Source organism: Pseudopipra pipra, chromosome 14 (genome assembly GCF_036250125.1).
Source record: "Pseudopipra pipra isolate bDixPip1 chromosome 14, bDixPip1.hap1, whole genome shotgun sequence".
Classification (NCBI taxonomy): domain Eukaryota; kingdom Metazoa; phylum Chordata; class Aves; order Passeriformes; family Pipridae; genus Pseudopipra; species Pseudopipra pipra.
The window spans coordinates 15,834,713-15,859,648 of record NC_087562.1 but is presented as its reverse complement, the minus strand read 5'-3'; the positions used below and the strand labels follow the sequence as shown (position 1 = coordinate 15,859,648).

Sequence of the window (24,936 nt, the reverse complement as noted above, 5' to 3'; positions counted from 1 at the left end):
ATTGGAACATTATGGGTCAATTTAGCAAGATCGTTAACAGCAACCATTTTTATTCCCCTTGCTCCTATTTCAAATCCCAGAAGATGAATTTCTATGCAGTCAGTTCAACATGTAGATGACCAATTTATGTTGTAATTCCTAAAACAGTGTGTTTAGAATTTATGCTAGCTATGGCTCACCAGTGCTGAGCATTCCCAGATTCCTTTTCTTTACTTGCATGGATTCTGGCTGGAAACAATATTAATTTTGGTTAACCTGTCTTTCTAAGATAATGAATTTGTCTTTGGAGCTTTCAAAAAGATTTTAATTACCAATTATATTTACATCAAAAGGTTACTTGGGATCCTGGGTTTTCTTTCTGTTTTGTACTGTGTGTACACTTTTTCAGAATGCTGCAGTAAATCCACCGTCAGGTAACATGTTCTGCAACTCTCAGAGATATCCTGGGAAAGTCGATTCTACCTACTGTTTTTTCCAGATTAGATTGGTTTATAAATTGGTCTGGAATGTGAATTTCCTTCTCTGGTGTGGTCTTTCGTTAAAAGCTATCTTTACATCATGATAAAACTTTTCTTTAAAAAACAAAATACTTAATTTCATTAATCTGTTTAGCAATACCAATATAATGAGCCATAATATTGATTTTTTTACTTGGAATTTAAAATCTCTATTTCTTTCCACAGAATTAAATGCTTCAAACTGATACTCAACCTCCTTACACTCCCCTCTTTAATTTAGTTGTTATAATTAGGCATTAACTGGTGTCGGTGGTATAGCCAGTTACAAGCCATTCTGTTCTGCTTGTCTTGATTATCACAGTTTGGATGTAAAGTAAATTAGAATGAAAGACTATACAGTCCAATTACAGATAAAAGCAGCAAACTCTACTGCTGTAATTAGATGCCAGTACTATTTTTCTTAGATTTTCTATCTCTGAGGGCATTTCTTGTAGCTACTTTGCTGAAGCTAATGTTTAAAGATTTTATAAATGCTTTGTGTCTTTGTGGAATCATCTCTGCTCCTTAAACTTTAGTGGCATGTTTTGAGGTGCAGGATCTGTGTCTGTATATTCCTTGCCCATGATTTACTTTTGTCTGAAGCTGATGGAATGTGTTATCCATATTATGAGAGTATGATAACTAACATCCCTATGTTCAAACTTTCCATTTGTAGCAGTGAGGAGGTACCTTCTTTTTGCCATAATGCAAAATAATACCATCCATTTCTCCTCTGCCACAGCAGATATGAGTGAGTGTGCTGAGCGTTCTCTTGTCTCCTACCAAAGTGATTTCTTCACCAGAGGACAGTTCTCTTCCCAAGTCTGTTGTAAGTCTCTAGTGTACCTCACTGACAGCTAAACATTTTAAATAGAACCTCCCAAAATTCATTAAAAAGAGTATTTGCTTCAAAGTGTTCTTGGGATAAGGGGGAGACAAAGGCAGTTGACTCAAGAGCATATAAAGTTTCCTGACTCCCAGTCCCATATCCTAAAAACCAGGTCTTATCTTCCACAGGAATCTTTATAAAGTGGCACACAAACATCCATAAAGCAGCAAAAGACAATGTAAGTTGGATTGACTTTGCTGTCTTCTGCGAAAAAAATTTGGGTCCTTTATGAATGGCAATAAAGCTTTAGGTCTGAATTCACTGAAATGGGATGGAACAGACAAGAATCATTTAATCCTCAGCAAGGTCACTGTAAATATGACATTTTTGGTACTTTTACTTGCAGACAGTTGTGCTAAGCCAGTTTGTAAATGCAAGGAATAGTTTATGCCAGAAAAAAAAAAAACAAACCTGCTATATTCATCCTTAAGTCCTTGGGGTAAAAAGGAAACGCATTTCAAATAATTTAGGGAAAGTCTGGTGTTTGCTACAGCTGATCAAAAGCACCAAATGGAATAACTTTTGTATTAAAAAGTTCAAATATACAGTTTTGTTTTGGGAAAGACGTAATTTCAGTTAACATGCTGCTGGAACGCTGCAGCAAAATAATTGGCTTCAACTGTTTTGTTTTGGCAAAGTTGTTTCAAGTCACTCCAGTGCATTCTAAGTATTACAATTAGTATTAAATGTGTTACTCAATATTTCACATGCTACAAAATCTAAACCCATTTGAATCAGAATAACATTGATGAAGAAATAATGTCTTCATATGTTTTTTTTTTTTTAGTGGGATAATATTTTACTAGAGAATAAAAGAATTGTTGTTTTGCAACAATTACAATTCCTTTTTTTTTTAATTGAAATAATTAACAGCCAGTTATTGAACAGTTTTTTTTTCTCTTTGGCAACCAGTGATATGAATTATGTCATGACTATAGAAAGCATTATTCTGTAAATTCATAAAATATCACTTCTACGTGATAAAACTTTCAAATTAGTACAAATTCGTATCAACAACGATAGTGCCAGAAATGAGCTCAGAAAAGCAAAATGAGGAGTGTGTTGCTTGTTGTCTGTGAAATTTGCCTGGCTAGAGTACAGTCAACCTGCTTGGGTGTTAGGTCAGTCTCACAGGCTCTTAGAGGTGACCTAAACCTGTGGAGCAGAGCTGGGCAGAAAGGCTGTACCACCAGTGGCTGAAACGGCAGCTACAACCTTTTCACACCACCAGAATGGCATATTTGAAACATCAAAGAGCTCCACAATGGACTTCACATTGTCTGGAGAACTTGTATCACTATTGAAACAGTAAATCTAAAGAAATTATATATATCATTAAAGACCGTTATTGGGGTAAGGCTGTAGCTGGTAGTAAAAGAGCTTTAAAAAACGTGCTTTTGTTATCAATGTTTGTCTCTTACATGCTGTGTTTGGTTATCATTTTAATGTACTGGTAGAGCAGAAAAGACTCACGTTGCTGTTTCTCCAGGGTAAATTTAATTGGTAATTTAAACAAAAATGATAATTAAAAAAAAAATTAAGAAGTTTCATTTTTCAAAGCAATGTTAAAAGTTCCTGTTTCACAGCAAAGGTATAGGAAATTATATATGTTGATTTAAGGAGATTCAGTTTTACGTGATTAATTTTCCAAACATCATTTAAGGTGTAAGCAAAGCATATATTTTCTTGTGAAACTGAATTGGTCTGACCCCTCGCTAATTTTACCTACAATTAGTTTGGTGTAATTATCACAGCATACAATTTAGTCTGCTTCCACGAAAAATTATTGTTCACGGGGCCATAAAACTCTTTAAAAATTGCCTAATGAACAACTCAGCCATGAGTATGTCTTGGAAGACGAGAATTGTTATTAAATATGTAGAACATGAAGATGCAATGTGTATATACTGTACATTTCAAACTTGGTGTAAAACCAACCCTCCCAGACATTTCGCAGTGTGGAAGAATATCACGAGGTCACAAAATGAAAAGCTGAATCTAAATATATCAGGCTGAAGTAAGATGACACATGCAAGCTAAATCCTGGTGTATCCTGATTTCTGAGGGCTTGCATTTTCCACCTTAGTATGATCTTTGAACTCAGGGTTTTTTTGTTGATGGTTGTTTTTGCTTTAAATAAAAATGATGCCATCATTTATATGTAAGATTTTGGAGTGAATTATATGCTAATAGTTAAGGTAAAATTGATAGGTGTCATTGCTTCCAAAAGCTAAAAGACAGACACCAAGGTCATTTCTTTTTTAAAGTAAAGGGAATTGATGAAAATTCTGCCAGAGTTGAATCACCCAGCAGTCCAGACCTGAGGATCAGTCCATAGTGAGAGTATCCTATGTGGCACCTGTACTTCCACCAGGATTGATCCCCATCTTATTTTGCTGCATAAATCCACAGAATTAGCTTCTGATTTATAATATATATGCTTTGCTCATGAGAGGAAGCAAAACAGATTTTTTTCTGTCATCAATTCTTACAGAGACTGAGGAAATTTTTCCTTTATTTCCTCTGCAGGCAGTTGTAAAGACAAAGATACCAACTGTCATTGAACCTTTTTTCCTTTCTCAGGTTAAAATAAAGAATCAAAAAAAGCATAAAAAGTATTGGAATTTTATAGGTATGGCTAGAGGGACATATCTCCTTCCTGAGCTCTCAGATTTGTCAGAGATGAACCCTTTGCATGACAACTCAAAGGGTACATAGAAATGCTGTTATATATTTCTGCAACCCTTCACTTCCAACACTAGAGTACTGGTATTTTGTTTTTGGCTGTGGAAACCAATGCTGCTCAAGGAGAGTCCCTCCTCAGAACAGGAGCTTTTTGTGGAAGAGAGCTGTAGATAGGTCTGGATTGATTCTCTATGCATAGCATAATTCTATTGGGAAAAAGCCCCCAAACTTGCCAAAGAGTCTCAAGTGAGGTTTCCAATGAGAGAGAAATAGCACCTAAAGCCAGCCTCTGGGGTTTTAGGTAGGGACAGTCAACACGGGGTTTGTGTTATGCATCCAGAATTAGGGGGGAAGGATCATTGCTCTTTTCATTTAGTAAGAGCAACTTGAATCATCTGCATCTTAACCCATGCATTTTCTATAGCATCTATCACCATATCAGCATGATGCTGACTTATGATTTCTCCTCTTTTAAAACCTTTTCCCTTAAACCACTTTTATGTGTTGAAATCCAATCATGATTTCCTACTGCTGCAGCATATTAAGAAACCTGTTTCCATTGCCAGTTCATAGCAGGAAAGATGTAATTGAGCTTCAAAATATTGTTTCTATTCTAAGTTTAGTCAACAGTGTACAAGAAAGTCTTTTGGGTGAGATTTCCAAGATGCACACAATATTAGCCAAAATAGTGTCTCTCATAAAAGTCCCTTTTTCTTTATTGGACAAAAAGGTGAATAATTCATGTTTGGGTTTGGTTTTTTTTAAACCCTACTGTCATTTATTGTAATACTTTGTGGCTTCAGAAGATCTTATTTCACTTGTTGCCATACAGACTCCAGGAAGCATCTTTTGCATGACTCAAGACCTCTTTCCCTAGAAAACTAATGGAGTACCTTTTGGCAACCTTCCAACTAATAGTCTGCTCCAGATGGCATTGCTTACAACTTCTAAGAAGCACGGGAACAGACAGCAACTGCCTTATTCTTTCTGTCAAATAAACAATCCGTGTTTTGGTAGGTTGGGATGTGGTAAAAATAAATCAAGCTTCATGAGCAGCAAGCTGAGCTTATAAGTAGAACTGTCCAACTTTGGAGGTCGAGTTGCCTACTATCAAGTTCAGAAAGGAATTCCAGATAATACCTTGTGGCAAGCCAAATGTTAGGCTCAGTTTCTATCCTGGCTTCTCTGTAAGGAAAAAGGCCACACCCTAAAAACGTGGTGCCTTGTGGTGACAAAACAAGCAGGGTCGGGGCTACTGCTTAAGCAGCTCACAGCTCATCTCTTTTGGCAATTCAGATACTGGAAGACTAAGCATGATAGGTTGTGATTACAACTGCATACAGTACGATACAGGATGAAATCACAGGGAAAGGCAAAACCTTCTGTTTGCTTAAGTAACAGTGCATTCATCATGTTACCAAGGTGGTCAATCTGTAAGTGTAATTAGCTTGGTTTTTCCTGCTTGTTTATTCCTTGCATTCTGTAAGTAAAGATCTATCAGCAATTCGTGAGAGTTAAGCCCTGAAAAGTATTGTTATGAGTGTGTTGTATAGAAAACAATTGTATAATTGAGACTATTTGTCCATTTCACGGGAAGAGTCACAAAACCTGTAAATATGTTGATTCTATCTTTAATTCTTTGTTTTCATTGTATGTGCTCAGTGCATGTCATTTCCTTGGTCTGTCAGAAGCCCTCAAAATAGCAGTAATTAATCTTCAGTGATACTGAGTATTCTATTAGCTGTGAATCATAACTTTCACTAAGAGGGTTTTTTTAACCTTCGTGGAATGCAAAGTATTGTTCTCAATTAGTTACAATGATGAGAGAAATATAAACTGTAGTCTTGGGAAAGTTACTATAAGCAACTCAGACCAAATGCTTAATTGGCATAGACTGGCCTTGCTCTGTGTTTTGTGTGCAATTGTAGCCACCTTCCTGAAGCCCAGATTTTTCCCTTGGAGACAGTAATTCGAGAATTTTTTTTCCTACATATGTTTTTTTCTCTATGACAGATGACTGTCTACACAACTCACTACTGTACCTGGGTATCAGGCTCGGGGACAAAACTCACTCTTTTTGGAGACGTGGCAGAGGAGGATTTTAGGAAACTTTTAGATTCCTTAAACAACTAATTGACTAAGCAAAGAATTAAGTTAGTATCCATTGCACCTTATAGATTTTACATTTGAATCTTTCCACAGAAGTCAGTGGCAACGCTCACATAGAATTTACGTTGGAGTCAAGAGCAGAGCCTGGCTCTATAAAGATTTTTCTCTGTCATCCCACATGTTACTTTCACTTACAAGAATGACAGTCACGACTATTTATGTTGGAAATTCTACACTTAGGTCTCCTGGAATTCGCATGACCCAAATATTTAAACAAGAGGTTTTAATATTTTACAGTCTTTTAAGTATCGGGTGGAGTTCAACTTCTTGTTGCAATTTGGAATATGAGTTGATCTAATTCCATTGAGTAAATTGTCTTAATAACTGGGGATGGGTAATTTAAAATTTGTAAATATTGCTAAAGCTTATATAGCAGTTTACTAACAATTTATTATTTGGAGCTACTATACTTCTTTCCAACAGCAGAAAGAATGGAAGTTACAATAGATTTCTAAAAGCACGTGTGTATATATATCTATATATATGAACAAAAAAGGTTTTATGACTATGCATATGCATGGTTAGTGTATGTGCATTTGTGTACACAGTAAATGGTACAATACTAATCTGAAAAGTAGAGGGAATAGGAGCAGGATAAAAAACAAGAAGAAAAAAAATAAATAACTATACCATTCATTCTGAGCATTCCACACAGAATTGCATTAGGAAAAACAATAAAAAATGTGCTTTTAATCTGATAATAAAAAAACTAGTAAAATAAAATGGATAAAATCCATTATTTTCATTAATGGATCTCATTTTTATTTTACTAGTTTTTTTAAATACTTGGTTATAATTATTTTTTTTAGTTGATGATGCAGTAGTTTTAGTTACATACTGGGTTGCTAAAGTGCAATTAGTACCACCACATAATTTTAAGAATAAGATTAATTGATATATACACAAACACACACACATGTGTGTATATATATATAAATTTAAAGTTTCCAGGATTACTGTGGTTCAAAAAAAAAAAGAAAAAACTTATCTTTGGATACCATATTAAAAAGAAATTGCTGAGACATTTTGGATGTGTTAAGTCCTGAGGAAATGGGTTAATGGGCCAATAATGTGATAGTACTACCTAAAGGCAGTTTTGTTTAAGAGGTACTTCATTTTTAGTCACAAAATTTGTGATGTTGTTTGTGATTCTGGAATATTTTCAGTTGATAAGTTGAAATTACTTACCTCAGATACAATGGGTCAAGATAATATGTTACAAAAATTTATTTACATACATATTTTCTGTCTTTATTTTTTCTCATTTTAATCTTCCTTGTGTGTTTTTCTCTATTGGTCTGTTGTGTCCTAAAAGACTAGATGTGATTAGAAGTTAAATTTAAATTGCATGGATAAATGATTAACTTATTAGAAATCACAATTCACAACTTAATTTATCACATGCCTCCCTAATTTTTCACATGGTGATTACAAATGGGGGTTATATGAAAAATTTGAGACATATAAGATAAATTACCAAACCATGTGATAAATGTACTTATCATGCACCTTTTGGCAGCTTTACCTCCTCTATGCTCGCTCATCCATCTCTCCTGGGACTTATTCTAGTGCTCTAAACCTATGAGCTGAGTCAATAAATCACTGAAATTTTAAAATCACACCCTTCTAGAACTGTTTTATGCCCTTTTTGCTAAATGGAGATTTGCCTTGGCCAGCTCCAGTCCTGTCAAGTTTCTGTAAAGTGCTGTGGTTGTTCTATGGTCAATAGCTTTTTGATTTTAGGGAGTGGTGATTCCTAAGATTCCAAAGGGATACAGACTTCGATTTCTCACGCTTCTCCTACAAGATATTTATTATACACATGGAATGAGACATCTCTGTGTGTCTACCTCAGAACTACCTCTGTGTGTAAGGAAGCCTTTCTTCTGGAGCTCTCTGGATCGTAGTTCAAATTGTAGTTTACATGCCTGTAACATCATTTGCAGACGTTTATCACCAACTGCCTTCTAATGTGTTTTCAGAGACACTTTTCTAAACCCAAATTTCAACTTTTATAAACACAGGTTATGCAAAATACATTACAAATGATTTGATGTGATACATAAGGTGTATTTTCAATCTTTCCTTGTATGCAAACTGGCAAAAAACTTTGTATGTGTTGCAAAATAACTTCCTTAACTGTGGAATGAACTGTTCCTAGAAGGTGGGAAAGGTAAGAGGAGAACTCAGTAAAAACAATTAAAACAAAGCATGGATTTGCTATTTTTGACTCTTATTGATATTCCAGATATAATACATATTATATATATTCACATCCATTACAGAATAATGTAGTATGTTATTGTTATTATTTATAATGTAAATGCTTATTAATGTGTGTAATTTCATATATTGTGTATGTTTTTAGTATATTTAAGTGTCCTTTAGTATATTGTGTAAATATTATAAGAGAAACTTTTTTTTTCTGCACCGGAGAGAGAAATGTTAAAGTTCCTGTGCAACTGGTTAGAGCTGAAGTTTGTCAATTAATTTACGTAATCTTTTTTCTGTACAGGGAGAGATCATTCCTTTATTTCTTTGTGTTCTTTGGATAGTGGAACCAGATGAGAGAAATGCTTGTTTTGGTGCTTCCCCGAAGGGAAATACAGATTTTGATGTTGGCAAAGACGACTTCAGCAAATAGTGCACATAAAAAGATAGCATTTCGTGCAAGTTTATAAGGAAAAACCACAGAATAGAATAACTTTTATGAAGAAAGTCTATGCCTTACTTGGTGAATAGGTCCCTGTGCTACCATAATAATGCCCAGTTCTACAACTACAAACACTTATTTGTTCAAAGTGAATATTAACATTGTAATTTACTATCTAATTACAATTTTATAGTAATAACTGAAAATGTGTTGTTAAAAAGCATCGCATTTGCTGCCTCGCACTCCCAGAGTGTTCTTAGTAGAGTTGTGTGTGACTTCTGTCAATCTAAAAACATTACAGAGATTTCATAGAAAGCACTGGCGTGGATTTTTCAAAGTTTCACACTCGAATCTTTTTATAAAAGAATGTTTTAGAGAGCTTCTCTTAATGGTCCAACATCATAGTCACATTGCAGCTGATGAATAACTTCTGTGAGCTTTAATGGAGGCAGGATTAGCCCTGTGAACAATTGGTTTGCATAGCAAGTTTTAGTCATGTAAAAGGCCTTTGCGTTTTATTTCTTAAGGAATGTATTTCACTAGTTTGAAAGGTTCCAAAGGAATGGGTTAATCTTGTAAAAGGTTGATATTTTTGTCAGCTAATCTGAAAGACTTTTCACTTAAAGCTACAGAATTAAAAGCCAATTGAAAAAATGAATGCAGTATTAATACTTAAAAATAAGGTATTAATATAATGTAGTTAGTTGGTTGTGATTATTATTAAACTATGTGATTTTTGTTAGAAAATTATTGCAAAAAGACTGCAAAAATAAGTTTTACTAGTAATGTCATGAGTGTACTTTTGAAAAAATGTACTACCTAAATCATGACTTGTATCAACAGGAAAATTTTCAGAAAAGGTAAGTTCTATTCATTTCCATTTATTTTAAGTTGATGAAAATACTCATATTTTGATATATTAATGTTATATTGGTATATATATTCTCTATTGATATATTAATCTATGTTAAATTATATTCATAACCATTATTAGCAATTAAAAATAAGATTTGGTAATTATAACATAATTATAGTGCAGATTGAAAAATAAGTGATGAGTTTCAGGGTGTAAAAATCCTGGAGCATCTCAAATAAAAGTATGTGGTACGTGTCAATAGATATCTCTCTCTTTGAAGACTTAACCTAACAAATTATACCAACATGTTTGTTGTAGTAGAGATACTAGCCCTGTAGATTTCTTCACACACGTGGATTGTGTGAGTGAGTACTTAAACATGCCTCTTTAATAAATATATTATGGGTTTGATAGGGAATTTTGTCTGACAGGCAAAAGAAGGCAGAGTTTTCCAACTTAGAACTTCATGTCTTTAATCATAAAACTAAAAATGCTCAGCAGTCAATTATTATTTCACATGCAATATGAAGTATTGTGAGTTCCACTAATGATATCAGATTGCTGCCTGTTAGAGCACCTGGGGGTAGGTTTTTCCCACTGTCTTTGGGAAAATACAGTACCAAACCCCAAGCTATTGTGTGCTGTTTACAGGAGAAATTAATCATTTCTTCTTATTATCAATAAGGTTCAAATGTAGATTTCCCTCAAACAGCAGAGTGCTTTTTGCATGACTTTTCCCTTTGAAATCCTCTCTGCTGGTCTTGCTGCTGAGAGAAAGGTGAAGGAGCAGTGTGACCATCGTTTCCAATCTTCCTGTTGTCATTTATGCCATCGTGGAAAGAAGGGCTCTAGAGTTCAGATGGGAGAAAGCAAGCAGTACCTTGGGGAATAGCTGATATTTAATTGATTTTGTTGCTTTGCTAAATTGATTGTTTTCTTGCTAAGGAAATGAACAACTGTGCACCATTCTTTATTGTTATCAGCTGATTGTACTTGTTTTACTGCATATTGTGCAGTAGAATGAATCTGACCTAAAATGAATGCAAACATTGAATGCACACACTCACAATGCAGTGTGCACAAAAGCCTATGAGAATTTGCAGATAACTTGGTCTAGACAAGCAGTTTTTAAGCCATCATAAGATATGGGGGTTCAACCTCATGAAATTATGCATGGAACAGACTGGATTTGTTGGAGAGCAAAGCTGGCATCTGTGTAGTGGATAGATGTAAGCTGGTACCATGATCAGTGGAGGCAGATACTGGTGGCACTGGGGTAGGCAAGCAGCTTGAGGGACATTCAGGGGGATTTTCAAGGGACAGCAGGGATTTTTCAATGTAAGTAGAGTACGATTCATTAACCAGAACAAAACCAAGGAAAGTTTCAGTGCCACATGTGGGGAATGAGACTGTGTATCCCCGGGGACTGCTATTTGATAATTACTATAAATTCATGGGAAAGGGCTCCCTGAAAAGATAATGTGTGAGAGTCTGCTGGGAATCCTAACTTTTAGGAAATATAAATTTTTTTAGTAGAGGAAAGTTGTGTTTCTCATTTTTCAGAGGGACTTTGTTCCTGTGAAAATCGTGCTGAGACAACTGCAGTCATCAGAGAGACATCATAACTTTGCTTGTTAAGGTCATCTTCTGTTGAAAGTGTTTTGTCACGGAGTAGAGATGGCTACTTTCACTGCCAAAAAGCCACTTAAAAAGATTGACAAGAGAGATTAAAGAGGATACAGAAATTTTGGAAGACGTTCCTTTAACCTTTTAATATGGTGCCATCTTGGCAGTAGTGAGTCTATGGCAGGATTAGTTAGGGACCAAGCATTTCTGGAATTGTGTTCCTGGTTTTTTTGCCTCTTTCCATTTGAGGTATCAATTAAGAGCAATTTCACCAGGGCAGTAAAGCAAGAGAGTAAACAGTAAATAAGCAACAAGCAAAATTAAAAACAGTAATGAGCCTTATGAATATGGTAGTGTTATAAGGCTTGAAATGCATTTATTTTGGAGCTTAGCATGTTCTGGGAAAACTTGATGACTTTGTGAATGTATTGTCTCATTTTACATTGCAGAAATTCTGTTTATTGGCCCTGGAGGCTGACAAGGACCCGACACCTGTGCCCAAATGTTTTCCGAACCTTGGCAGCGACAGGCACGTTCATTATGCAGCAGAGTTGTGGATCCATGTGTCCTCAAGGCAGGGGAGAGCAGCAGACTTTACCCTTGCAAGGAGAAAGAGTTGAGTAGCAAAATGAGTGGGGCAGTGGATTTACTAGCATGACCCATCTTCATGAAAACTGGTGCTTCCGTGTCTGTGCACCACTAGTGCCAACCACAAGTTAGGGGAACTTTGCTTTGGTAACTGAATACTGGGTGCAGGAGATCTCATCAGAACTGGGAAACCTCAAGATGTTTAGTTTTTCTATCAGCTAAAGGAATTAATAAATTCATGTTCGTAGTGCCTTTTAGCATGGATCCTAGCTACAAATAGCACTTGCATATTGGGAAGAGAGTAGGTTTAGATTGCATATTGAGAAGAAATTCTTCCCTGTGAGGGTGATAAGGCCCTTGCACAGGTCCCTTAGAAGCTGTGGCTGCCCCATCCCTGGAAGTGTTCAAGGCCAGGTTGGACAGGGCTTGGAGCAACCTGGGCTACTGGAAGCCATCTCTGCCATGGTAGGGGGTTTGGAATGAGATGATCTTTAAAGTTCCTTCCAACCCAAACCATTCTATGAGTCTGGGATGGAAAAGCATTTGTTATTTTTTGAGGGCCCCTAAATAAATTCTAACAGAGAAAGGTGAAACAGTAAAGATGTATCCTGTGTTAAATAAGGTTTGTGATTTTTCTGAATCATCTAAAAAAATAGTTCAGTGAAAATGTATGCAAGATTTAACAGTTGTGCAATCCCCAGGGTTCAGCAAAGGAGACATTAGTGTTTTACCTATTGATAAGTTCAAGGTTGATTACTTTAGGAAAATGTCAGTTTTTCATTAAAAAAGCATTTTACATAAGTGAAAATCCTGGTCTCTAATGTCACTTCCATGGTTTCTGTGTGGCCATATCTGCAATAAGGATAGAATTTCATTAAAGCAAGGCCTGAAGCATACACAGGTGGATTTTATTTTTAAATAGGACCATCTATATAGATTATAAGAGGAAACTTTTGTGAATGTGGTATTTCAGAAGCACTGGTAAGCAATTAGGATCATCCATTTAGTGAATTTTGGTGGTCAGAAAGGCATTAGCTAGGATCAGGTTTTCTCATTCATCATACCCTGTTACTTATGGATAAACAAGGTGATACGGTGTCTTGCTAATTCTCAGATATCATTATATAATATAATTGTGTTCTTCAGAGGCTGTTGAAGGCCATTTCCAATTACCATTGTATATAGGAAACATTGGTTTTAAAACAGTGAGGTTAAGTGTGACACAGCAAACACAAAGCAATCAGGTCATTGGGGTGTGTGCTGTGTTGGGAGAACGGTTGTTTCTGTGTGTGTGCACTGCAGGAGAGAGCAATTTTGTGTATCGAAATCTTGAACTGACCGTGACAGTAAGAAAGGTATTTGGCTTTTTTGAAGACAGAATTCTAGATGCCAAGATCACTGGGTTCATGCTACTACCCAGATGAGTTTGGGAGTGTGCCAAGAAACTAAAAGCAGCTGATAAACCCCAGAAAAGTTGTAAATCAAAAGCTAGAAAGCTTTTGAAAAATTTAAAAAGCGGGATATACATAGACATGATCATATAATTCTGAAAAAGAGCTTTGATTGCCTCATGGAGATTTTTATATGCCAGCATATCAATGGTCAGACTCTGAGAGCTTTGCACTTTCTAATGAATATCCCAGTAGTTTGCATGTTTCTATGAATATTATCTCTCTCTCAAATGATGAGCTTAAAACCTTAACTTTGGAGGGGTTTTATGTGTATCCTTTAATCTGGGCTCTGTATTGGTGGGATTATTCCCATGAATGAGGTTTTGCAGGCTTGGTCCCAACATTTATGTGACGGATTATATTGATGCATTTGCTACATCATTGGTCAAAATGAATTCAGCTGTGTTTGTGCGCATGGTGCTGTGTCAGCTAGAACTCCCTTTCTCAGGAGATTGTCCAGTAAAACACATGAGTTAAATGCTGCACAATTCTTCTGTACCAAAGAAGCAAAAGGCAAATCTCAGATCCTCTCTTCCGCTGCTTCAAACTTCGTTCAGAAGCATGATCTAATTATTTTCCAACTATTGCTTGAAAAGCAAGAGCCCCAAATGCCACTCAGCTGTCAGTTCTAGAAACAGAAAAACTCTTGCTGAATCTTTGGGGAAAAGAGAATGAAAAACTTTCTATAGACTTTCTGTGCATCTTGAATGTGTGTTTTTAAACTGTTTCCCTGATCATTTACTCTTCTTTCTCCTTTCTTCTGTTTTAATGCCGTAAGATAATATAATGTCCATTGCTTATCATATTTCTGGCCTTTCCTATTTCTTTTCTTCTCTGAGTTTAGTGTGAGCTCTTACTTGGCATTATGGGTATGTGTATAATTAATTTTAAAAAACACTGTCAATTCTACTGATATCAAAAGTACTATTAGTATGCAATTAGTATGCACATACCTAAGCATGTGACTGAGTTGTAGCTTTATGCATTCAGAAATATGGATATTCTTGCAAAATCCATGGATTTCAATCCATATCAGTTGAACTGTTCCCATTTTCAGTAATGAGATTTTGAAAAGGCTCTGTATAAAAAAAAGTTTTAAGCTACTTGTACAGTGGCCAACCTCAGAAAGCACCTGAAAAAATGTTTGCACACTGGGAAATTAATGCTACTAAAGAGCAATTCAGACCTGAATACTATGGCAGATACCACAGCAGTCATCACAATTTGCATGCCATGAACTTTTCATGACTCTGTGCTTCTAATTTATCAGTTGTTCTCTTGCACAGAAATCAGTTAAAGAAGTAGAAGGTTTATTATTACATCCAGAAAACTGCATTAAAAGAAAACCTTACAGCTGCAAAGTTAGTAAATACCTAATTAAGTTAAGAATTAAGTTAGTGGCCTTAATTCATCTCCTTTGTCTGTACTTACAGTGCTACACCCTGTTTCTCCTTGGCATGCAATCCTGGAGGCAGCCAAGAAGTTGAGGACCTGACAAGAGCAGGTGGATCAGCTGGTAGATAGAGGCACAGCCACTGCAATGCTGGTAAGTGGCTTTTCCTGGGAGTTAGGGAGCAGGTGGATGAAGAGGATTAGTGGCCAAAGCTGCAATCCAGGGCTCTGCACAGGATCTCTGTCCTTTGGGGCTCGGGGAGGAAGGACAAAGAACAGGGACCCTGCTGAGCCATCCCTTGCTGCGTCACTTTGTCCTCACACCCAGCAACTCGTTTGCTTCCCAGGCCCTGGGAACTGCTGCTGTGCTGCTCCTGCACTGCTGAGGGCATCCACCAAGGCTGCTGCTGCTTGAGGAACACCTCAACCCTACTGGGAGTGTGATGGCTGTGCTGGCCAGGGCATGGGTGAGAGGCAGAGTACCTGGCTGCCCAGGGCTGAGACCAGGGTCCAGGCTGGGCCTGGCAGCAGGAGCTTAGACTTGGCTTGCTCAAGGAGGGCTGTGGGCACCATGATGACCTCTCCTGCCATGGGCCTTGGTGGCCATGCTGCTTCCTGCCTCTTCCTGCTGCCTCCAGTGACAATTTAGAGCTTGTCAGCCCCAACACTGCCAGCCAGCTGGCATCAGAGCTGTTGTGTGGCTCCCTGGTGCCTTAAAAGCAGCAGCGGCTCCTGCCACCCTGGGCCAGTCCAGGTTCAGCACCGACCAGGGAAATAACAGCTGGCACAAAACTCAGCCAGCCTGAAAAATGCCACAGGATCAACCATGTACCAGCCCAGAATGTTGAAAGCAGCAGCCCCAGCACTGTCAGTCAGTGTCGGGGCTCTCCTGTGGCACAGTTATACTGGGAAAGAGTTTGAATCTTTGGTCTCGTGCTCAGCTTTCACCCACAAGCATTCCCTGTAATGCTTCCTGCATCCGCTCTTGCCCCTATAAAATGAACAGCCAGTCTCTCTTTTAGGAGAGAAAGGCGGAAGAATCTCCTCAGGACACACGTGCAAACACCATGTCCCTGACAGTCCCAGCCCTGTTGGGCAGTGGTGGCTGCTGTAGCCCTGTGCTCGCTCAGTGCTTCCTGCCCAAACTCACTACAAGGGTGGCCTGCGAATTTCTTGCTGGGTTCTGTGCTTTTGGTTTGTGTGAAGTCAATGTGCCTGGTTGGAGTGTGGCCTCATGCCTTAATTTGTGAGCTCATTTGTATGCTCTGGGAAGATTTTGAGCTGTTGGGCAGGTGGGACTGAGAGCAGGGAAGGCACCTGGTTTTGGAGTCTCGTGTGATTTTGTTCGTGCAAGGACGCTGATTCCTTTTTGGCTCATCCCTGTTCGGTCCAGGTACATTTGCCTCCAAGAAAGGGAGAAGGCTAAAGGCAGCATCCAGCAAGTTTTGTCCTGGGCCTCCATCTGTCTAATGTTCAGCTGCTGTCGACCCTCAAGTCCTTTTCTGCCAGACAGCTTTCCAGCCTCTCTTCCCCACGACTGGAGTGTTGCCTGGGGTTGTTGTGAGTCGCGGCTGAATGCCTGACAGGGCAGGTGCAGGAACCAGGCTTGTGCAGGTCTCTCTGTCACTGATGGCGGGAAAGCTGATGGGACATTGAATGGATCATTAAATCCAAAGCTTTCACTATTTTTCCTTGATGAGTTGAGACCCTGTGGTCAACCAAACTACCCCAAAGTACACCTGTAGCTCAAAGTTTCTGGAACATCTCAGTTACACAATTTGTCTCCGAGTCCCAATTCTCATGCTCATTCACTCTCTTTCCATTCTAGCTGTTTATTGGAGTGCTCTTACCGCATTTTATCTCATCTAATTCCCTCTCCCAGTCTCTGTAGTAATCCAGTTTTAATGTCCTTTTTTTCTCCACAGCAACTAGCCTGATCTTGGCATTATTTCCAAACATTTAAAGACAAAAGAGGAAGTGACCGAGCCCATACTGAAGTTCATGGTAGCAGGACAAAGGTGATGCTCATACTGGAACTGGGAAGGATCTGCCCGGATCCAAAGAAAAATAAGTTTACTTAGATGATAATTAAGTTTCAGAACAGGTTCAAAGTTGTGCACTCACCAGATTTTGGACCTTTTCAAAATCCAAGTGGACAAAGCCATGAGAAATCTGATCCGAATTCTGGGCTGACCCTGCTTTGAGCAAGAGACTGGACTATAGAGCCAACCTGAGAGATCCCACAACTCTCTGAGGGCATTGCTGGACCTCTGCTCTACAGCTCTGTAAGTTGCTACAAAGTATTGGAGAATTGGTTTGTTATTGTTTGGGGTTTTCTTTTTTGGACTTGCCTAATCTAATTTATTGAAGAGGGTTGTCCCTCAGATTCTTACCTTTGTTATTCTCCCTCTTTTATAATTTCAGCTTCCCTCCCTGCCTCTGTTTTTTACACTTTTGCCCTCAAGTTTGGGAATACAAAAACCTTTAAAGGAATGAGTTACTAGAATTTAGTAACCCTGGCAAACTATCCAGTATTCTCTTTGATACATTTTTGAATTGAACTGTTTTGGCTGAGACTTTCAGAAAATAGTAATAATAATCTGGAGGCAAACACTCAGGAGAGAAAATTGTATCCTGATCTATTGTAGTTCCTTAAAGGGCAAATGAAAACTGTTATAATTAGAAGTAGGAACAGCTTCATCTCTGATAAAGCTGATTGGGGGTTTCAACTATGATCTAAATCAATAAGAGATTCCGAGTAAAATGAAAAGGAAAATGTTTTTTTAATCAGAGGCATTAAATAGATGTACTGCTAAACTTTCCCTGGAAAAATGGTTTGTGTATGTGTGCTTCTTTACACTCATGTACATGCAGGTACCTACCTGGAGAGGCATAAGGGAAAGCTTCCCTCCCCTCTTAAATGTAACATGTAATTAAGGAAGCAAACTTAGTGTTTCAAATAAATATTTAGATATAGATATAAATATTTCAAATGAGAGATGAAGTTAATTGTAAAGGCTTTGTGTAATACAGTCAAGGATTTTGACTTAATCTAACAGTTTGAAATATATTTTTATAATAATTATTAAGAATGTTGGGATGGCACAGTCCTTTATATTATACTTGTAAGAGATTAATTTGACTCATCTTAATGTTAGAGAATTTAGCTAGCAATTTTAAAAATGCTAAATGAAGTGCAAAGGCATTGCAAATATTTTTTAAATTATGTTTTTTAAGCAATTTCAGTTTTCCTCGAATAACATTTTCCAGTATATTAATATTATATGCAATATAAAATGAATTATTGAGTTAGGTCCACACATTATTGATTACTATCCATCCTTGCAACTATTTATAGCATATACTTTTTTCATGTCTCAAATGTGTTTAAATTTTCCCTGGAGCTCAGTATCATTGATATTTTTAGTAATATTACTGTACAACTCACATTCAGTAAAACTTCACCTATTTATAAAGAGCTCAAAACCACTAAGTAATGTAGAAAAAGTCTTTTGCTTTTCTCTGATTGGGATTTGGGTGTTAAATCTCACTTTGAAATCTTGTTCTGTGGTAAGGGAATCTAAACCTGTTGCTGAAGTTTTCATTAGTTTTATAAGGAGAGGATTGTTTTGACAGAGACTCTGAAAAACTGAGTGGGTGAATTGGAGGGCAGGAGAGTCACCGAAAATGTCTTCAGTGAATAGACATGTAAAATTCCATGTGTTACAAACAGGGCTGGTACTGGGCTGTCCTGGGAGAGAGAATGTCAGGGAAGAAATGGTTGTAAAGCTCACTGCCAGTGGTATGGGTAAAATAACATAATAATGAAGAAAGAGTCAGAATCAGCAGGTGCTGGTCGTGCCTTCCCCTCATGTCACCTCCGTGTTCTGGCTGGCCCAGTCGCCCTGGGCCCGGCCCGACAGTGGCTTATTGCCACCAAATTATTTCCACCCTGAGTATCCAGGGCTGAAGGGTGTCCATGATGGAGCAAAACCAGCAGGGAGGGCATTCCATGCACCAGTCCAGGCTGGGGGCTGAGCTGCTGGGAAGCAGCTCTGTGGAGAAGGACCTGGGGGTGCTGATGGGGAACCCGGTGTCCCTGACCAGCTGTGTGTCCTGGGGGACGAGGCCAGGGCGTCCTGGGGTGCGTGAGGAAGGGCACTGCCTGCAGGTCAGGGAAGGGATTCTGCCCCTCTCCTCAGCCCTTAGTCCAGTTCTGGGCTGAGGAGCTGGGCCTGTTTAACCCGGAGAAGAGAAGACTCAGAGGGTACCTCATCCCCTCTGTCGGTGTCTGCAGGAGGTGCCGGGGAGGGACCAGGCTCTGCTCGAGGGTGCCCAGCAGTGGGACACGAGGCAATGGGCAGAAACTGGAACGCAGGAAGTTCCACATGAATATGAGGAAAAACTTCTTTACTTTCATGGTGACTGAACACTGAAACAGGCTGCACAGAGAGGTTGGGGAGTCTTCCTCACTGGAGACACTCAGAGCCCACCTGGACACAGTCCTGTGCATTGTGCTTTAGGAAGACCCTGCTTGAGCAGGGAGGTTGGACCAGATGACCCACTGTGATCCCTTCCAACCTGACCCGTTCTGTGATCAGGAGAGGATACACAACCAAAAACCATTTTAATTGTGTGGCCTGTTCTTTATGTCGTTTGAAAATACAATGTGCTGCTTCCTTGTCTTTTCTCTCTAGATCTCAGAGGCATTTCTTCATAGTAGCTCTGTATTTAGGCAGCTACCTCATCATTATTCATCTAAGTCATCAAAATCATAAAAAGGACTAAAAACCCTGATATGTTATAAATAAAATATGGGAAGGAGGACAGTGATAAAATACGAGTTCATATATTTGAGGGAATACCCACCCAAAAGCTCTTACGTGGCAGTTGTAATGTTTTCTTATTGTTTGAATATTGCAATCAAAGAATAAAATGCAATACGATCAATAGTTAGAGCTGAAATCTTATAGATGTGTGACAATATATGTACTCAATCTTCATTCAAAATTCACACAGTTTGTATTTCCTCCACTGTAATTGTTTCTGTAGTGTGGCTTTCAATAGCTGTAAATTAACTCTGTCATAATTGCTTTCTTTTTTTTTTCCCTTGAATATTTCTATCCTTGCTGTAAATTGTATTTCTGTTACTTCCAGTATTGATATTATGATGTGTCCACTAAGACAGCACAGTATCTGGACATGTATATATCTTTTTGGAATAGTTTTCTTTCACCCTCCCCCATTTTATTGGTACACTTGATTTCTCTTGGCTCTGAGCCCAGTTTGGTTTAATTTTTGTTTATTCTGTACAGGATTCCAGACTGTGCTTTGAGATGGGCACTGTATAAATTAATAAATAAATTCAGTATATGCTTGCTTTTAGTGGTTTGCTTGGCACATCTGTTTTTCAGGGGTTTCTAAATCTTCATGATCTGCAGAAGATATCTTTAGTTACATACGATTAGGGAGAGTATCATATTTTTAACATGTACAGAGTTTCCCATTAAAAAGTCATCATTTACTAACAGTTACACTGCTCTGGCATATTTGATGCTGCAGTATGTCTCAATAGTTGGAAAGTAGAATAATGGTTCTATTTAAGACAATATGGGTATCTTAACTATGGTATATACTTGTGTTTTTGATGCTGAAAACTTGTTTTGTACTCAGAATGTTTTTAAGGATTTGTTGGGGTTTTTTTATAATCTCTGCATACATAAATATAGATGTTGCATCCTTTTGAAAATACTGACATCCCTTCAGTATTGCAAAAGCTTTCACAGGCAGAACTGTAACAAAACATTGTTCAACACATTGCTTATAGCCAGTTGCATTGCTTTGGCATAACCAAAATTATTTTAATGGAAAACTAGGGGCATTTCCCATTAAAAATTGCTGATTTTCATGATTATTTATGTCAAGGTATCAAAAAGCTTTTTCAAGAAATATTCAGCAAACATTGTGGCACTAAATTAAGCCATAAGTAGCTCAGAAAAGAGAAGAGACTGCCACTGAGCCAGGCAGCAGTTAGAGAACAATAGCAGAGTTGGTTCTGCAGGAGAGCAGGAGATTTGAGTTGTGCAGAGATCTAAAGCTGAGGTCAAAGACAACGTTTGTGAGGAAAGGGAAAAACCCTCATTTACTGAAGTGTATAAGTCTCAGGGGTTTCCCTACTCATACTGAAGCCAGCATCATAAACTGCACTGCTCACAGAGCACCACATTCTTCCAGTGATGTAAGTGGAACAAATAAGTTCTATTTAGGACTCGTGGGTTACAATTTTTATTGCAATACTTGAAGTGAAGGTGGAGAGAAAGGGAGGCACAGGGAGAAGGGTGGTGTGCAGATCAACATATACAAAATGAGCACTAAGGTAAGGATATTTCAGGTATCTTTTGTAGGAGATCAAATGGCATATTTTTTTAAGAATCTAATTAGACAGGTGAAGAACATCCTTTGGAGGCAATGTGGTAGGCAGAGGCATACTTGTGAATCCAGTGGACATTAGAGTCTGACTGGAGCACTGAGTTTATCAGCACTGTGAAGAGTCAATGCTTTTAGGCAGGCCCACATAAGGAGCTCTCTGTGAAAGAACTATTGATGGCTATGAGGTTGGCAATCATAGCCATAAATGATGGGATTAGGTGCTAAGTGAGTTTAGATTCTGAAGGATCTCAATTTTGTGTTAGTGCTTTCCTCCTATCTAAGGCGGCTTATGGGTTTAACCTGAAGTCTTTAAACAGCCTCTTGCTAGTCTAGACAAGCCTTTCCAGATGTGCAGTTAGTTCCTGGGTAAGAAAACACAGATAATTTCAGCAAAATCTGTGCATCTGAATCTTCACAAATATGTTCATCAGCAGTGTTTTGAGATAAGACCTTATAGATAAAATAAAAAATGTGTGGAAAATAAGTTCCTATTTACAAAATGCACATGGTTAAAAAAAGGGAGAGAAAGAAAGGGACAGAATCATGTGTCTGGATACACCAGCACATATTAAAAAGCAGTGGTACTGTGCACCTTAAATAAAGCCACATAAACCAACCTAAAACCTCCTCCATTTGCGGAGGGAATACATGGAAATATTTCTTTAAAAACCTATTTGAAATTTAAACATTTTCTGTCACCACGACCGTAAGTAACCCAGTCCATTGCCACAGGAATGCTCAAGAGTCAGAAACACAGTGATGGAACAGAAGAAAAGGGACAAGAATGGGAGCAGATTTAAAATGGTGCAGGCAGGCAACTCTTTGAGTGGCAATGTTTCCCATTTCTTTCCTAAGCACATCCACACTTAGTTTCCGAGAAAGCAGGAAGGACACTTAGGCAAATTGCCAACCAGATGGTGCAATCGAAGAGGAGGAATGCATTCAGAAGGGCAGTATAACACAGAATTAAAAAATCCTATCATTTGGTTTTCTGCTACAATACAGGACAAAATTCACATGGAAATAAAAAATTTTAACTATACACTCATGGCTTCTAGTCATCTTTCTGTCTTGGCTTCAGAAAAACTTCCACCTTTGAGCTCTACTGTGATATTCCCCACTCTGAAGTAATTTAATGTGTTCCAATTTTATGTTTCTTGCAGATTTTTTCAAAACTGCCTTATTATTGCCTAAATATGTTTCTGCCAATATACAAAATTTCACTGTGATAGAAGGATGAAGCCGATTTTGAGGACTTGTATAGTTGTTGCTCTTATATATCATGGAGAAAAGAAAATAATACTTGCTTTCTAGACTTCTATATAATCAATAGATAAGATAGTATCAGTGTGGAATTAGAGGCAGACCAAGGAATTATACCGTTTTTCATATTTCATGTACTTTCCAGTTTATTACTGAAACTACCTGGTATGTTTGCATTTTGTCTTTGGAATAATTTTATATTCTTTTTTTACTTAAAATGTGTTTTTATTTCACTTACAATGTATTTTTATTTATATCGTAATTTGGCTCTTTTCAAAACCAGACTGAGTGTGTATTGCATATATTATGCACATATAGAAATACAGATTCTCACCCTGCTCCTCTGACTTGCTTTTAAATTTCAGGAGATACATATAGAAATGTGTGAAGTTCTCTAGCGAGAATATTTGATAGTTATTTTAATGTAATTTTTGCTTATTAGTAGCATAGTTTTGATTACGTGATTGGATGCAACAATTTCATGTCGATACATAATCAGAACTTGACAAATCTAGTCATAATTGAAGAGAAGAAGCCGTATCCTGGCAAAAATGTAGGAGCCAGCCATCTGTCCTGAAGATTGTCAGCCTTTTTGTTATGTATTTTATGTCTATATCTTAATATTCTATAAATACATATTTGGAATATCTATCCTCTACCTTTAATCTTGTGAATGGCTCCAAATGAGATTCAGCTACAGCATGTTAGCGTTACCTTCATGAATCTCAACAAGAGCTGCCTCCTTCTTTCTCTGTCCAGTCTTACTTGGTCTTCATGTAGTGCTCTTGACAAACAAATGCTTGTGAGCTACAAATGAAAAGAAAAGAAAGAGTGTTATGAATTATATAAATTTTTTATTATTTTTTAAATTTAATTATGGGAGCCCTTCTTTGTGATTTCATGGCTTGGATTATAGAAAGCCATGTTGCCATTTTTGTTTCTTCAGCTTCCTGAATTCTGAATCTATTTATTTACCTTGCAGATTTTTTTTTTTCAGTAGTTAAAATCCAGTCTGGTTTGTGAGAAACCAAATGTGATCTTCATTCTTTCCTTCTTGGAAATCCTTTCCAGTTATAAAGATTTTACAGGTGATTTTTGACATTGATGGGCATAGAACAAGCTCTGTTGTATTCAGATTACATTCTCTGTAGCACATGTATAACCTTATTTTTTTCCCAGGTGGTCTGAAGAATATTTGAGATTTTACCTGTAATACAGGGTTGGACAACCAGAGACAATGCTGCATTCAGCTGGTAGAACTGCCTTACTGATAGAGTCACTGTCAGGGCTTTTTGTGAAATTCACATTACTTCTGGTGTTTTTATCTGCTGGTGGAAGAAACTAAAATCCAGAAAAGGGAATTGGAGATATAACCCCCTCAGTGACAGTTTCCAATCAGTTTGAGTTCCTCTAATCTTTTGAGTTCTTAAGTTAAATCAGCCATTGCTTGAGATTTTTTGTGTTTGTCTGAAGAGGGCAGGGGCTTATTTTTAATTACATCAAGGTCCTCAAAGGTTTTGTCTTTGTTCATGGTAAGTAGTTTTATCTCCACTTTATCTAGGTAAGAGCAAACTTCGTGCTCACCAAGCTTTTCTGGGAGTCAACTACTTTTGAGCTACTGTTGTTTGCTAGAGAAAATACCAAAAGAACTAGCTGACAACTCATCTGTGGACAAATAGGAGAGATTGTTGTCATGCTCTATGTGAAAAGGGCAATAATGTCTTGAAAGCCAAGCTGGACAGTTGAAAATCATAAATATCAGGCAGTGTCTTGTAATGGGACCAGAAGTATTGCAGATATCACAGTGTTGACATAGTCAGTGTTGGTAGTTGTTGGGGGACAGCTGGGCACAATGTACTTTTGTTAAATAACGGAAGTTTAGGAATTCCAATTCCATTGACTTCAGGGGAAAAAACAGAAAAAAAACCACCCAAGCTGAATTAGGAATTATTAGGAGAGAAATAGAAGACAGATTAGAAAACATGACTGTCTGTGTAGAGCTGTTGTACAATCTGCTTCTTTGGTGCTCTGAGTAATTCTCAGGCTCCCATTTCAGAGTGCATATGTGAAGAGTGATAAAGGTGATCAGGCTTGTGGAGCAGTTTCTGTGTGATAAAAGAAGTTTGACAATCTTCAGCCTGGAGTGGAATCAACTGACGGAGAATTTGATAGAGATCTACAGGACTGGGAATGACATGAAAAGGGTGAGTGGAAAATGACTGTATCCTCTTCACGTGTAAGAGCTGAGCATCATGTGAAACTAATAGTGCAGTTCAAAAACAAGGAAACAATTTTATTTTTCCATACTCAGGTGTTAAGGAAGTTATGGAACTCCATTTCAGAGGTCGTTAAGGGTGCTGGAAGTTGACACAGATTCAAAAGTGAACCAAGGAAGGAGACTCTATTCAAAGTTATTGAATAAAAACGTGCCAACTCTG

At 37.7% G+C, this 24,936-nt stretch overlaps 1 long non-coding RNA gene across 1 annotated transcript in view; it reads left to right on the top strand.

The window, feature by feature from the left end:
* The first annotated feature begins 10,523 nt into the window (after window positions 1–10,523).
* LOC135422193 (uncharacterized) overlaps window positions 10,524–24,936 on the top strand; it is a 65,925-nt gene continuing 51,512 nt past the window's right edge. Inside the window, exons 1-4 of the long non-coding RNA XR_010434366.1 lie at window positions 10,524–11,990; window positions 14,848–17,091; window positions 24,555–24,702; window positions 24,810–24,936. The exon at window positions 24,810–24,936 is cut by the window's right edge and continues 53 nt beyond it. This is a non-coding gene — a long non-coding RNA (uncharacterized LOC135422193). The remainder of the gene's footprint in view (window positions 11,991–14,847; window positions 17,092–24,554; window positions 24,703–24,809) is intronic.